Here is a 15128-nt window from a genome sequence, read left to right as displayed (position 1 = left end):
CCTTCTACGCTCCCTTCTCTGCCTCCTTCTGAGTCGTCTTCTTCCTCGTCTTCTTGTGCAGGGACCTGTAAACAAGGGACAACATATATCAATGTATGAAAAATCAAATCTTTACTTATAATATTGACATTATTTAATTACTTTCAAATACCTCGGGGGCCACTCCAGTAGCCTGGATATACTGCTCCTCAGTAATCAACCCATCATGATAGAAGTGCTTCCATGTATCTCCTCTGCGATGGTGGTGGTAGGCTATCTCGACAGGAGTAGGGTATCTGCCCACGATATCAAGCTGCAAGATGACACAATTTGCGGAGGGGTAAGTACAAAGAAATAACCTCCTAATAAACTACATAAGCAATATAATTTGAGATCGATACTTACAAATTGGGCCTCCCATGATTCAACACCCCCTGCTCCAAAATTCATGCTTCCATATTGCTGTATCCTTCGTGCCTCCACGTGCTGCAGATTGGGGTCCTCCCTCGCTAACTTCATTGCTTTCTTCCACTCACGCTTGTGAGCGGTGTGGAGTGGGCCCCTTGGTGGTTGACCTCCCTCGAGCCTGGCAAGCTCCGCTAGTGCCTGCCTCTTAAGCCAAGATCTTTTATTTCCAAGTATCGTAACTTGGCCCATTTATTTGTGAACTGACGATTGGGGGGGTTAGAATACCTAGAGTGAACAGCACCGAGGGTCTCATTAGCCAACCTCTTTGGCTGGTCTTTGTAGTGGATAAAGCAATCTCTATAATTGTTAGCAATTACAGAGTGCATGAAGGCCATGATGTCCTTCCCCCGTGCATCCATCAAGATGCCTCCTATCTGAGTGATGTCATAGAATATCGTACCATCACCCGGAGGCACATCTAAATCATCTGAATCATCATCTTCCCTACCACCACCCCTCCCAAAGCACTGTGCCATGCATCCCCCACCACTCTCCCTACTACTATGCCTGCTACCGTGTCGTGTCGAGCTAGTATGCTGGCCACTCGTAGCTGGAGACTGCACGGGACTACGTGGACCACTCGTAGCTAGAGAATCGAGTCTCGACTGCACAGGAGTAGGCCGATGGCTCTGCGAGACAGAAGGACCTCTTGATGGCATGGGGGAAGGGGCATAAGATGGCATGGCAGAAGGGGCATAAGACGGCATGGGGGAAGGGGAATAAGATAGCATGGGAGAAGGGCCTCAACTGTGTAGCCGACTGGGCTGTGCTGACTCCGCTGGGGTAATCTCAGTTGGTGTGGGGTGGTTTGGAGTCTGTAGTGCCGACTCCTGGGGGGTGTTTAAAGTACCCGTCATATACCCGTATAACTCCGCAGGACTAGGAGGGTGCCCTAAAAGGTTATATAAGTCCCTAAAAATAGACTCCCAGAGATCAGGTGAGCCCAAAGAGCATCCTGGCCACATGATGAACTGGAAAAAAGAAAAAAAAACGATTATTGATGAGCTGAGAAGAAAGAGGAAGGAAAGAAAAGATTACTATCGGAGCGCGTCTATAGATGCGTATAACAATGCATCTATAGATGCGGTTGTCTATGTCTACAAACAGGCTAGACATGCGTCTAGAGGTGCCTGTAGATGCGGTTTTAGACGCGCTCTGAGATGCGCCTATAGATGCGCTCCGACATACGGACTTTTCTAAAAAGTAGAAAAGGACATGCACCCGAGACAAAAACGTAACACTGATACCAAAATCATGCATTTCTTGGATACAAGAAACGACAAATCCAAAGACAGCAAACTTCCTAAAAAGATCAACTGTAAAAAGACTTACCTTGGATAGAGGTATGGAAGCTTTTTCTCCTTTTTCAAAGTTGCTTCTCTTCCTTGTTCACCCTCTTCTCCTTTAAGCTTGGAAGTGTGGGTGCCTTCCTCTTAAGTGTCAAAACTGTGGATCTGCTAATAGCAAAGCAAGCAAGCCGTGTGAAGTATAAGTAATGTGAAGAAAAGCAAAGCGAGTGCGCTTAAAGCAGATTTAAAAACCGTGTCTATACATGTGTCTAAATACACAGAGCAGATGCGGTTTTAGACGTGCTTGTAGACGCGCACCACAGAACAGACAAACGTGGTTTTAGACGCACTTGTAGATGCGCACCATAGAACTGACAGATGCGGTTTTAGATGCGCCTTTAGACGCGCCACGGAGTTTAAAATTAAATATTTGAAGAAAAGAAAAAAAATTTGGGTTGTTTGTTTGTAGGATGTCCTCATCTTCAACAAGTAGCTCCAGTGAGTATGAATCCCTCCGTATCCACCATCGCGAAATGTGGTTGGAGCAAAAAAACAAATGTATGTGTGATCGATGTCGAGGAAACATGTATCGTGCATGCATGATTACACTCAATCACATCTCAAAGTATGGAGAATGGGATGCAACCATAAACATGATAAGTGTTAAAGAGGTAAGGTTGATTGAGATACCTATGGGTGTTCATATGTTTGAGATATGATCTCGTTTTAATTTGATACAGGATGCAGTGCCACACCCGAATATGTTGCCCTATGCTCGCCATGAGGAGGCGAAGCATCAGCGATATGAGGTGGGATCTTCAGGAGGGACCATTACGGATGCATGGAGTGATGGTGATAGTAGCCCTCCACCATTACCTCATGAAGCCATGGAGGAGGAGTTGTTTGATGATATGGTGTAGGATTTAGATGTCCATCAAGGAAGGGATGATAGCATGGAGCAGGATGATCTTTTTACTGCAGCATCGACTCCACTGTTTGAGGGGTGCACATTCTCTGTTCTACGTGCCTCCCTTGAGTTACTAAACTTGCAAACCATCTATGGATGGAACAATGCAAGTTTGAATGCATTACTCAAGTAAGCTTTAAAGTCTATTTTGCAAACATGGTGAATTATGCTAGTGGGTCAATTACTCGAATGCTTTTCCTCATTTATGGTCTTCACGTGCAAGCTATTGTGTAAAATTCTTCCAAGGGAGAATAAATTACCAACCTCAAGAGATATGGCAAGGCAACATGTGACCTCTCTTAGAGGATTAGATTACAAGCGCATCCATGGATGTGTCAACGATTGTGTTTTGTTTCGTGGACTACATAAGGATGCAAGAGAGTGCCCTACTTGTGGAGAGGCAAGATATAGAGTAGATCTCAAAACTTTAGACATGCCTCGTAAGGTTTTGCGACATTTTCCCATAATCCCTCGCATCCAACATATGTTCAAGTGCAAATCCATTGTAGAGCTCATGTCATGGCATTTCTCCCATCGATCAACCGATGGCAAGTGGACTCGGGGGGGTCACTATGTATAAACCCTCAATATCACGTGCGTTCAAGGCCTATTTGTAAAATCCCTTATCTGTAATTTTTTCATTAATAAAATGTACCCTTTTTCTATATAAATATGTAAAATTTTCCCAAAATCATTTAAAAAACTCCCCTATGTAAATTAATTTCTGTAAAATTTAGATATTAAAAATATCCTTCTGTTGAACTCACGTGACAGGGTTACATATGATGACTGACCCCCCCGAGCAAGTGGAGAACTCCCGCAGACTCTCCTACGTGGAAGCATATTGAAGACACATGCCAAGCTTCAAGGAAGAACCTAGGAGCTTGAGACTTGGATTAGGTATGGATGGTGTGAACCCATTTGGTCTCAAAAGCACCTCTTATAGTGTATGGCCAGTGATATTGGTGAATTATAATCTTCCACCCTCTATGGCTATTAAGAAAGAACATGTTATGCTGTCCCTTCTAATTCCAGGGAAACATAAAGTCAAAAATCCTAATGTTTATTTGGAGCCTTTGATTGACGAGCTAGAGATACTTTGGAGAGGTATCGAGGTGCATGATGTGAGCAGGCCTCCCTCGTCATGAGACTTCAACTGCAAAGCAGTCTTGATGTGGATGATGCATGACTTCCCAGGCTATGGCGAGTGTTCAGGTAAGCATTGCACTTCTAATTATGAATAGGCAAAGGATGTGGCACCCTAAACCCACCTTCAACTCTTAATTGCATCTATTAATTGTTCAGGTCTCACTACATCGGGTTACCACGCATGTCCTGTTTGTGGTCCTTCGCTAGTTGCCTCACAGGCGGACACCTTGAATAAGGTCATCTATGAGAATCACCATTGATTTCTACCACCTAATCATCCTCGATATGTTTCCCCTTGGAATGAAGTCCTCCCACAATCACTCACTGTGGGAGATTGGATGAGAATTTGGGACCACGACTCCTCCACCACTTGGCATGAGCTGGTAAGGGTTTGTAACTAGTGTGCTATATTGGCTGGAAATAAAGATTGCCCGCTAACACTTTATTTTGTTTAGATACTCCATCTTTTATCGTTTACCATATTGGTCCCACCTCAAGATCAATCACCTGCTTGATCCCATGCATATCTTCAAGAATGTGGCATCTACCATTTGGGAGCATTTGAATGGGACACGAGATTCCATAGGCATAAGGGAGGATCTACATACCACAGGGAGGATGCGTGAAGCTTGGCCACAAGAGAGACCAAATGGGCGTGTTTTTTTACCTCGTGCACCGTGGAGGTTATCAAAGCTAGAGATGGTGGCGGTGAAGCGCACTATTACTACAATTCGTACTCCCACTAGATGCATGAGGTGTTTGAAGGGAGCCTTTACAAAGAGCAAGAAAAGAGGTGTAGAGCAATTATATGGCTTGAAATCTCATGATTAGCACAAGATGCTCCAAGTAAGTATTTTATGTGCATAATATCTTTTTCCTTTTAAATTTGTGAGTGAATAATTATAAGCAACTAATCAACCACCTCCTCATGGGTTCAGTTCATACTACCTACTAGCATTTCACGTAGTGCATCGAAGGACGTGAAAGATTGTATTTACAAGATGGGCGAGCTTGTGAGGTACTTTACATGATACAAAATATGATGCATATCAATGCTCCATGCAAGGTGTTCATATTGCTAATATGGTGCACTTTTTCATCTTCTAGGTATGTGAGCTCAAAGGAAATAGATCCCACCATGCTTGAGAATGCTCGAGTTATGTCAATGGACGTGGTTTGTTTAGTGGAGGAGGCATTTCCACGTTCTATTCTCACAAGCCAACTACATATTATAGTGCATTTGGTGGATGAGATTGCTATATGCGGTACTATACATGCATGATGGTTGTTCTTCCTCGAGTGCTTCATGAAGACCTTGAAGGGCTTTGTGAGACAAAATGCAAGACCCAAAGGTAGCATGGCCGAGGGTTGGTTGGTACAAGAGTCACTTGTATATATTTCTGAGTTTCTTGTTGATGTGGATAGCTCTCTCCCACAACTATGGAGAGATGATGAAGACCTAAGGATGACCTCTATTGTGCCTCAAGGGAAAGGACGCAACAAAGTAATAGACATGGAGTTGCACAATAGTATCAACCTCTATTGCGTGCTTAATAGTGATGTGATGAAAAGATGGGTGACAAGATACGAGGATGCAAAGGCAAGAAGACAAGAAGAAAGGGCCCTCTTTTGTACACACCATGGATCTCGTGTGCCATACCCTCAGTATCTAAGAGCACTTTCAAAGGATATTCATGTAGATTGGCTACTTGATGAAATGGAGAAAGCAGAGAAAGACGAGGGGATGCATATCACAATGGAAGAATGGGAGTATGCTAAGGGATGCATGAGCAAGGTCGGTATATAGAATGTTATGCATAAGTTAGGAGCTTTCAATAATTTAGATTGCTTATTAAATTGATTTTTTCTTGATGTAGTGCACTATGTTCAATGCTATATGGTGTGAGGGCAAGCATTTTCGAACACAACAAATTGATGATAAGAGAAACACACAAGATTGCGGCGTCATTGCTAGCTTTGAGGGAGCCAATGGAGCCACTAATTGGTCGTTGCATCCTTGTCCATATCACAATCAAAGTTAAATATTGAATAATCCTCTGTTGATCTCATTTTCGTTTTTAACATACTCTTAGGACCATTCAATGAATTCAATATTCTACGAGAGTATTGAGAACCTTGAAACTCTTCCACTCCTGAGAGAACATCACTCATTGGGACATCTTGCATGGCTTTCACAAATCCACAAGCTTGATTGACACCAGGTTTGTTAATATGCATGAACTCATCCACACTTGACATCGCTATTGAAACCTTTGACCTTCTCAGTGTGCAAGAATTCATCCACCCCAGATAAGGCTTCGCTTCTAAAGTCATTTTGTTTCTCGGAACCAATGAACTCATCCACTCCAGATAAGATGTCACTTCTATAATTGAGTATATTGAAATCATCCACATTTGAAGTGATAGATCCTGGCACATGGGCACGCTTTTTAGGTCCTTTGATATTGTAGTATACCTTGTCTTTATCATTGAAAACCACGTGCCTCTTTCTCATGTTTAAAAATTGCATGCTCCATCTCATATTCTTGCCTACCTCATAGTAGGGATCACATAAGGATCTTATGTTATCAACCATACCATCATCAGTGACTTTTAGAATCCCCATCTGTGCAAATGACCATTGTTCCACTTGTTCAAATCCCAATACTTCACCTTCAGCTACAGTCTTATTTGCAAATGATCTCATTTGTAAAATGTCCCCTATAGTAAAATCCAAGGTGGTGCACTTTGTATTCTTGATAATGTCTGTTGCATAAGTCTCATCTTTGTCCCATGCTATAAATGATTTGTTGGATGTATTGTAGGGCATGACATCTCCAAGTGTTTCCATATCTCCACATTTATACTTTAGCTCAACATGTGTGCTAAGAATCTTTGATACAGTAATTGCCACCTTATCTTCGCCAAGTTTTCGAAAGTGGCAAACTGAATTGGGATCACTATCATGGATTGTAGCAAATGCAACTACTTCTCTTTTGCTACATAAAATTACATCCATCCCTGGAACAAAATCTATAGCCATCTCCTTTGTGCCATCTCCTTTGTGAGAGTCCTTCACAAGCAAGCTGCAGTAGCACCAATTACATAAATATTAGTCTCTTTTTAATAATCTACTCATTTATTATAATTTTTAATTAGTACTTAATTTATTGGTGGGAGAAGTTATCCAATCAAGTACTCATCAGATGGACATGCCAAGTTATCCTTTGCATGGTCGATCGAGCATTAAATACTATTTTTGCTCTAGTGTCATGCACATCTGTAAAAAAACACGAGCCTGCTAGGTATGTTATCCAATCAAGCACTTATGGGATGGGTGTGCCACTTTGCATGTAAGTCAATTCCACCTAGTTGAAGGTGTGTGTAAAGTATTGTGCCCATCGGATATGCTTTGCATTGTCGATCAAGCATAAAACACCATTTTTGCCTTAGTGTCATGCACAACCATGAAAAAACACGATCCTAAGTGTGTTAATCAAACAAGTACTTATTGGATGGGGGCTCCACTTTTCACGCAAGTCCGTTTCAACTAGTTTGAGATGCATGAAAAGTATTTTCACCATCGGATATTCTTTGCATGGTCGATTACGCAATATGCAATGTTCTTCCCGTAGTGATATGCACATCCGCAAAAAAACACGCCCTTAGGTATGTTATCTGACCAAGTACTTATCGGATGGGTGTGCCTCTTTGACAAAATTTCAATACCACCTAGGCTAAGGCGTAGGAAAAGTATTGTTCCCATCGGATATGCTTTGCATGGTCAATCGAGCATTAAATACTATTTTTGCTCTAGTGTCATGCACATCCGTAAGAAAAACACGCTGCTAGGTGTGTTATCTAATCAAGTACTTATGCGATGGGAATGCCACTTTGCATGTAAGTCAATTCCACCTGGTTGAAGGTGTGTGCAAAGTATTGTGCCCATCGGATATGCTTTGCATTGTGGATCAACCATAAAACACCGTTTTTGCCTTAGTGTCATGCACAACCATATAAAAACACAGCCCTAGGTGTGTTATTCAAACAAGTACTTATCAGATGGGGGCTCCACTTTGCACACAAGTCCGTTTCAACTACGTTGAGGTGCGTGCAAAGTATTGTCACCATCGGATATGCTTTGCATGGTCGATCACGCATTATACACCATTTTTTCCCGAGTGATATGCACATCCGTAAAAAAACACGCCCTTAGGTGTGTTATCTGACCAAGTAGTTATCGGATGGGTGTGCCTCTTTGAGAACATTCCAATACCACCTAGGTTGAGGCATACGAAAAGTGTTGTGCCCATCGGATATCCTTTCATGATCAATCGAGCAATAAATACTATTTTTGCTCTAGTATCATGCACATCCGTAAAAAAACACGCTGCTAGGTATGTTATCCGATCAAGCACTTATGGGATGGGACTGCCACTTTTCATGTAAGTCAATTCCACCTAGTTGAAGGTGTGTGCAAAGTATTGTGGCCATCGGATATGCTTTGCATTGTCGATCAAGCATAAAACAACGTTTTTGCCTTAGTGTCATGCACAACCATGAAAAAACACGGTCCTAGGTGTGTTAATCAAACAAGTACTTATCGGATGGGGGCTCCACTTTGTATGCAAGTTTGTTTCAACTACAAAAAGTGTTGTGCCCATCAGATATCCTTTGCATGGTCGATCGAGCATTAAATACTATTTTTCCTCTAGTGTCATGCACATCTGTAAAAAAACATGCTGCTAGGTATGTTATCCGATCAAGCACTTATGGGATGGGCGTGCCACTTTGCATGTAAGTCAATTCCACCTAATTGAAGGTGTCTGCAAAGTATTGTGCCCATCGGATATGCTTTGCATTGTCGATCAAGCATAAAACACCGTTTTTGCCTTAGTGTCATGCACAACCATGAAAAAACACGGTCCTAGGTGTGTTATTCAAATAAGTACTGATCGGATGGGGGCTCCACTTTGCACCCAAGTTTGTTTCAACTAATTTGACGTGCGTGCAAAGTGTTGTCACCATCAGATATGCTTTGCATGGTCAATCACGCCTTATACACCATTTTTTCTTCAGTGATATGCACATCCGCAAAAAAACATGCCCTTAGGTGTGTTATCTAACCAAGTACTTATCGGATGGGTGTGCCTCTTTGAGAACATTTCAATACCACCTAGGTTGAGGCATACGACAAGTGTTGTGCCCATCGGATATCCTTTGCATGGTCGATCGAGCATTAAATACTATTTTTGCTCTAGTGTCATGCACATCCGTAAAAAACATGCTGCTAGGTATGTTATCCGATCAAGCACTTATGGGGTGGGAGTGCCACTTTGTAGGTAAGTCAATTTCACCTAGTTGAAGGTGTGTGCAAAGTATTGTGCCCATCGGATATGCTTTGCATTGTCGATCAAGCATAAAACACCGTTTTTGCCTTAGTGTCATGCACAACCATGAAAAAACACGGTCCTAGGTGTGTTAATCAAACAAGTACTTATCGGATGGGGGCTCCACTTTGCACGCAAGTCCATTTCAACTATGTTGAGATGTGTGCAAAGTATTATCACCATCGGATATGCTCTGCATGGTCGATTACGCATTATACAACGTTTTTCCCGTAGTGATATGCACATCCGCAAAAAAACATGCCCTTAGGTATGCTTTCTGACCAAGTACTTCTCGGATGGGTGTGCCTCTTTGAGAACATTTCAGTACCACCTAGGTTAAGGTATAGGAAAAGTATTGTGCCCATCAGATATGCTTTGCATGGTCCATCGAGCATTAAATACCATTTTTGCCTTAGTGTCATGCACATCCGTAAAAAAACACGCTGCTAGGTATGTTATCCGATCAAGCACTTATGCGATGGGAATGCCACTTTGCATGTAAGTCAATTCCACCTAGTTGAAGGTGTGTGCAAAGTATTGTGCCCATCGGATATGCTTTGCATTGTTGATCAAGCATAAAACACCGTTTTTGCCTTAGTGTCATGCACAACCATATAAAAACACGGTCCTAGGTGTGTTATTCAATCAAGTACTTATCGGATGGGGGCTCCACTTTGCACGCAAGTCCATTTCAACTACGTTGAGGTGCGTGCAAAATATTGTTACCATTGGATATGCTTTGCATGGTCGATCACGCATTATACACCATTTTTTCCCTAGTGATATGCACATCCGCAAAAAAACACACCCTTAATGACGGAACACAATAACAAAGTCATCTTCAGCGGTGATGAATGCACTATCAGAGACAAATCCAAAAGATGTCAGCTAGTAGCAAAAGGTGTCAAGGAAGGATGCTTATACAGAATGCTAGCTACAATACCAGATAAGCATGCCATGTCAGCTCAAATGCAACAGATGCCACTATCTACAAAATGGCACAAGAGATATGGTCATGTCAACTTCAAGTACTTGTTAAATCTCAGGAATCAGAATATGGCAATTGGGATTCTGAAGCTGCAGTTTCTTGAAAAAGTTTGTGAAGCATGCTGCTTCGGCAAACAAAAGCGAACCAACTTTGTCAAAAGTACCTCTCGTGCACGAGGTATTCTTGATTTGATACATACAGATGTATATGGTTATGCCCAGACCCGCAGCATCAATGGTTCACTTTACTACTTGACCTTCATCTATGACTATAGCAGATATTGTTGGGTCTACTTTCTGAAAGAGAAATCTGAAGTGTTTTCTAGATTTCAAGAATTCAAAGCCATGGTAGAAAACTAGACAGGTAGAAAGATCAAGGTCATGAGATCAGAGAGAGGAGGTGAATACATGTCTTCAGCATTCATGAACTTTTGCAAAAGTCATGGCATTCGAAGACAATTCACATGTACAGATACTCCTCAGTAGAATGCAAGAGCTGAAAGGAAGAATGGGACTTTAGCAGATAGTGCTAGAGCAATGCTTAGTGAAAGCATCTGCCAAATCACTGTTGGGCAGAAGCAATAGCTATAGCAAACTACTTGCTTAATCGGCTTCCTACCGAACCGATACAGGGTAGGACTCCTTATGAAGCATTCACTGGACAAAAGCCACACATTGGGCATCTCCGCGTATTTGGTTGCATAGCATATGCCCACATACATGATGATCATCGCAGGAAATTAGATGCAAAGTCACGTAAATGTATCATGGTTGGCGACAGTGAAGAAAGCAAAGCATACAAATTGTATGATCCCATCAACCGCAAAGTCATTATCTCTAGAGATGTAATCTTTGATGAGGAATCAGAATGGAAAACCTCACCTACACAGGAGATAGAAGCATTGACTTCACAGTCATCTACAGAACAGGTTGATGAAGAAGAGTAAAAATTGCCAGCAACACCCCAAGCAGAGCCACAGCAGCTCAGGCGGTCTACTAGGGAAAGTAGACCGCCAGCCAGATTGACAAATGCTTCGAAAGGCAAAGCAATTCAGGTGGAAACCACCAACTATGCTCTTATGACTACCATCATGGCTACAGAAGAGCCAGTGTACTTCAAAGATGTAGTAGACAAGCCAAAATGGCAAACTGCTATGAATGAAGAAATGGATGCTTTGTATAAAAACAACACTTGGGAATTATGTGACCTTCCACCAGGAAAGAAGGCCATAGTAAACAAATGGGTATACAAAGTGAAGTACAATCCATATGGCAGTATTCAAAGATACAAAGCCAGACTAGTTGCAACAGGATTTGCATAACAATATGGTCAAGACTATGATGAGACTTATGCTCTAGTAGCAAAGATGGATTCCATACGGTTCTTGATATCACTAGCAACACTCAGCAAAGGTAATGTGTATCAACTTGATGTCAAGAATGCATTTCTCAATGGTTATCTAGACGAGGAAGTCTACATGCAACAACCAGTAGGTTATGTTGAGCTAGGAAAGGAGAATAAGTTTTGCCATCTCAAGAAAAGTCTCTACGGCTTAAAACAAGCACCCAAAAGTTGGTACATCAGAATTGACAAGTATTTTGCTGATCTGGGATACATGAAATCCAATGTAGATCATACTCTTTACTACAAAGTTAAAGGGGAAGACATTACTATTACACTTTTGTACGTAGATAATCTGATTGTGATAGGAAGCAAGGATAGCTTCATCAGAAAATTGAAACAAGACTTATCTGCAGAGTTTGACATGAAAGATCTTAGACTTATGCACTATTGTCTTGGAATTGAGTTCTGGAGAGATTCAGATAGCATATTCATGAGTCAGCTCAAGTATGTTGACAGTCTCCTGAAGAAGTTTGATATGGCAGATTGCAAGATTGTAGCCACTCCCATGGAACAGAGTTTGAAACTTACTAAAGATTCAAAAAAGCCTACAGTCAACGACAGATACTACAGGCAGCTCATCGGATCTCTTATATATCTGACAATCACACGGCTAGATATTTGTTATGCAATAAGCTCACTAGCACAGTTTATGGCAAATCCAAAACAGTCTCACTGGAATGCAGCCAAAAGAGTCTTGAAATACATAAGAGGTATAAGACAGTTTGGGATAGAATATAGAGGAAGTCATCCATGGTTGCATGGATACTGTGACTGTGACTATGTCGGAGATCATGAGACCAGGAGATCGACATAGGGATATGCATTTTTCCTTGGTCAAGGTGCTATATCATGGTTGTCAAACAAACAGCCAACTGTTTCTTTGTCTTCGATTGAAGCAGAATATAGAGCACTCACTACAGGTGCATGTGAGGCTATATGGCTCAGAAGACTATTGATAGAAACAGATTACTTTCATGAGTGAAAGCCAACAACAATATACTGTGATAATCAATTGGCTCAAGCATTGGCCAAAAATCCAGTATATCACTCTAGGACAAAGCACATTGATGTCAGAGAGCACTTCATCAGAGAAAGAGTGTTACTTGGTGACATCACACTGCAGCATTGTGATAGCAAAGAAAATGTTGCAGACATCTTTACCAAACCACTCGGTAAAGAGCTTTTTGAGAAACACTAATTAGCTCTTGGTTTGATGTAGAGGAAGGACATTCCCATTAAAGGAGTGTGATGGAATGTAATGCTCAATCCTTCTTCGATTCCCCAGAATCATCATCTTGAGGGAAGGCCTACTTCATGATGTTGATCTTGAGGGAAGGTGTTGAGAGTTCATGCTCAACATCATGTGATCATGTGTGCATAGCACCACCACGTGATCGTATGTGCATAGCACTAACCTTATAGAGTGCTATAAGGAAAGGGTTAGATCCCCTAACCCTAACCCTAAAAGGGTTTGTATATATTCTATTTTTTCAACTAAATCTAGTGTACATTTAGTCCTTTGTGGTGTGCTCTTTAGCTATGCCCTCTCTCCTCATCTCCACTCTTCTCCTCTCCCCTCTTCATATTTTGTCACACATACCTCAATATGCATCTAGCCGCATCCAAATGCAATTTTCTTGGAGCCTGCATAAACTGACTTACCAATCCAACATCATAGCTCAAATCTGGCCTGGTAATAGTCATATAAATAAAACTTCCTACTATGCGTGTGTACATAGTAGGGTCTTCCAGAAGCTCACCTACATCTGCACTTAGCTTCACATTCTGCTCCAAAGGAACTAAAATAGGCTTATAGCCTGTCATCCCATATTTGGACAACATGTCCAATCCATACTACCTCTGAAAGATCCATATCCCACCTGGTGATCTAATCACCTCAATGACCAAGAAATAACGCAGCTCTCCCAAATCCTTCATCTCAAACTTCCGCTTCAATAGCATTTTCACATGAAGGATATCTTCATCCCTATCACCTGTGATGATCAAATCATCAACATAAATGACAAGCAGCATAATACCTTTCTCTGTTTTTCTCACATAAAGTGAGAAATCTGCCTTAAGAATCTGAAAGCCAATAGTGACAAGATACTGTCCTATCTTGTCAGACCATGCTCTGGGTGCTTGTTTCAAGCCATACAAGGCTTTCTTCAACCTGCAAACAAACTCAGGATGAACAGCATGAACATAACCTGGTGGCTGCTCCATATAGACCTCTTCTTGCAAATCACCATGCAAGAAGGCATTCTTTACATCCATATGATGTAAAGACCATCCCTTTGATGCAGCCATAGCAATGACTTCTCTTGCAGTTGCCATCCTTGCAACTTGACTGAATGTTTCTTCATAATCAATGCCATATGTCTGTGCATACCCCTTGACAACTAATCTTGCCTTCTATCTGTTCACAGAACCATCTGCATTGTGCTTCACCTTATAAACCCACTTGTAGCCAATTGCATTCTTGTCTTTAGGCAAAGCCACCAATTCCCATTAGCATTTGGTTCCAAGGCATCCATTTCTTCATCCATGGCTTTCTCCCATTTTTCTTTTCCCATAACTTGCTCAAAAGAAGTGGGTTCTGGTTTCTATATCACTTTGACCATATAGGCATAGTGAATGGCTGTAAATCCATCATATTTTAGCCTATTCACCTGGTCTTTTCATTTTCCTTGCATCCTGCATCCATTCTGCATGACTTGTCATGTGGTTTGACACACCTGAGTAAACATACCACACATCATTGTTTTCTTCTGCACTTGTCACAGAATTGGTCATGTGGTGCACCATAAACAGATGCTCATTTCTGTCATCACCACGTCTACTAGAGGATGCATAATTGCCTTGCTGCAATTTTCCAATCATGATGTCATTCTGCTTTTTATAGCATTCTTTAACCATATGACCCATTTTACCACAGTAGTAGAATTCAACATTGCTGTTTGCATTTTGGCCTCTTTGCCATCCACCACGACATCTTTGGCTCCCCTTGCCTCTAAAGTTACCATGTCCTCCTCCATAGGACTGGTTTTCTTGAATTTGCTGCATGTTTTGATTTCTACCATGGTCCAGATCGGCCTCCTCTACCTCTACCTCTGCCTCTACCTCTTCCAGCATTTGAGTAGAAGAGATAGTTTCTTTTGAAGTTTCTTCTGAAGAAGATGCACCACCATTTCTCTACTCTTTAGAAATTAGAAGAGCAATCAACTCCTCAAAATCCAAAAAATTCTCACGGACGGCAATGGATGTCCGGAATTGTGCATAATCCTTTCCTAGACCATTCAAGGTCACAGAAACTAAATCATCATCTTCCCATGGCGACCCAATGGAAGCAAGTGCATCATTAATCTTCTTCACCTTCATGTGGTAGTCATTTTTTGCATCAACAGGCAATAAGAATGATTCTGTCACTCCCAATATCTCTATGCATAGGCATACGATGCAATTTCTATGACAACTTTTCATCGACCTGCAGA

The sequence above is a fragment of the Dipteris shenzhenensis genome, chromosome 4 (genome assembly GCF_047967505.1).
Source record: "Dipteris shenzhenensis isolate YYH24624 ecotype China chromosome 4, Dip_SZ_1.0, whole genome shotgun sequence".
Taxonomy (NCBI): Eukaryota; Viridiplantae; Streptophyta; class Polypodiopsida; order Gleicheniales; family Dipteridaceae; genus Dipteris; species Dipteris shenzhenensis.
The sequence above is the reverse complement of the archived record's forward strand: the minus strand, read 5'-3'. Positions refer to the sequence as shown.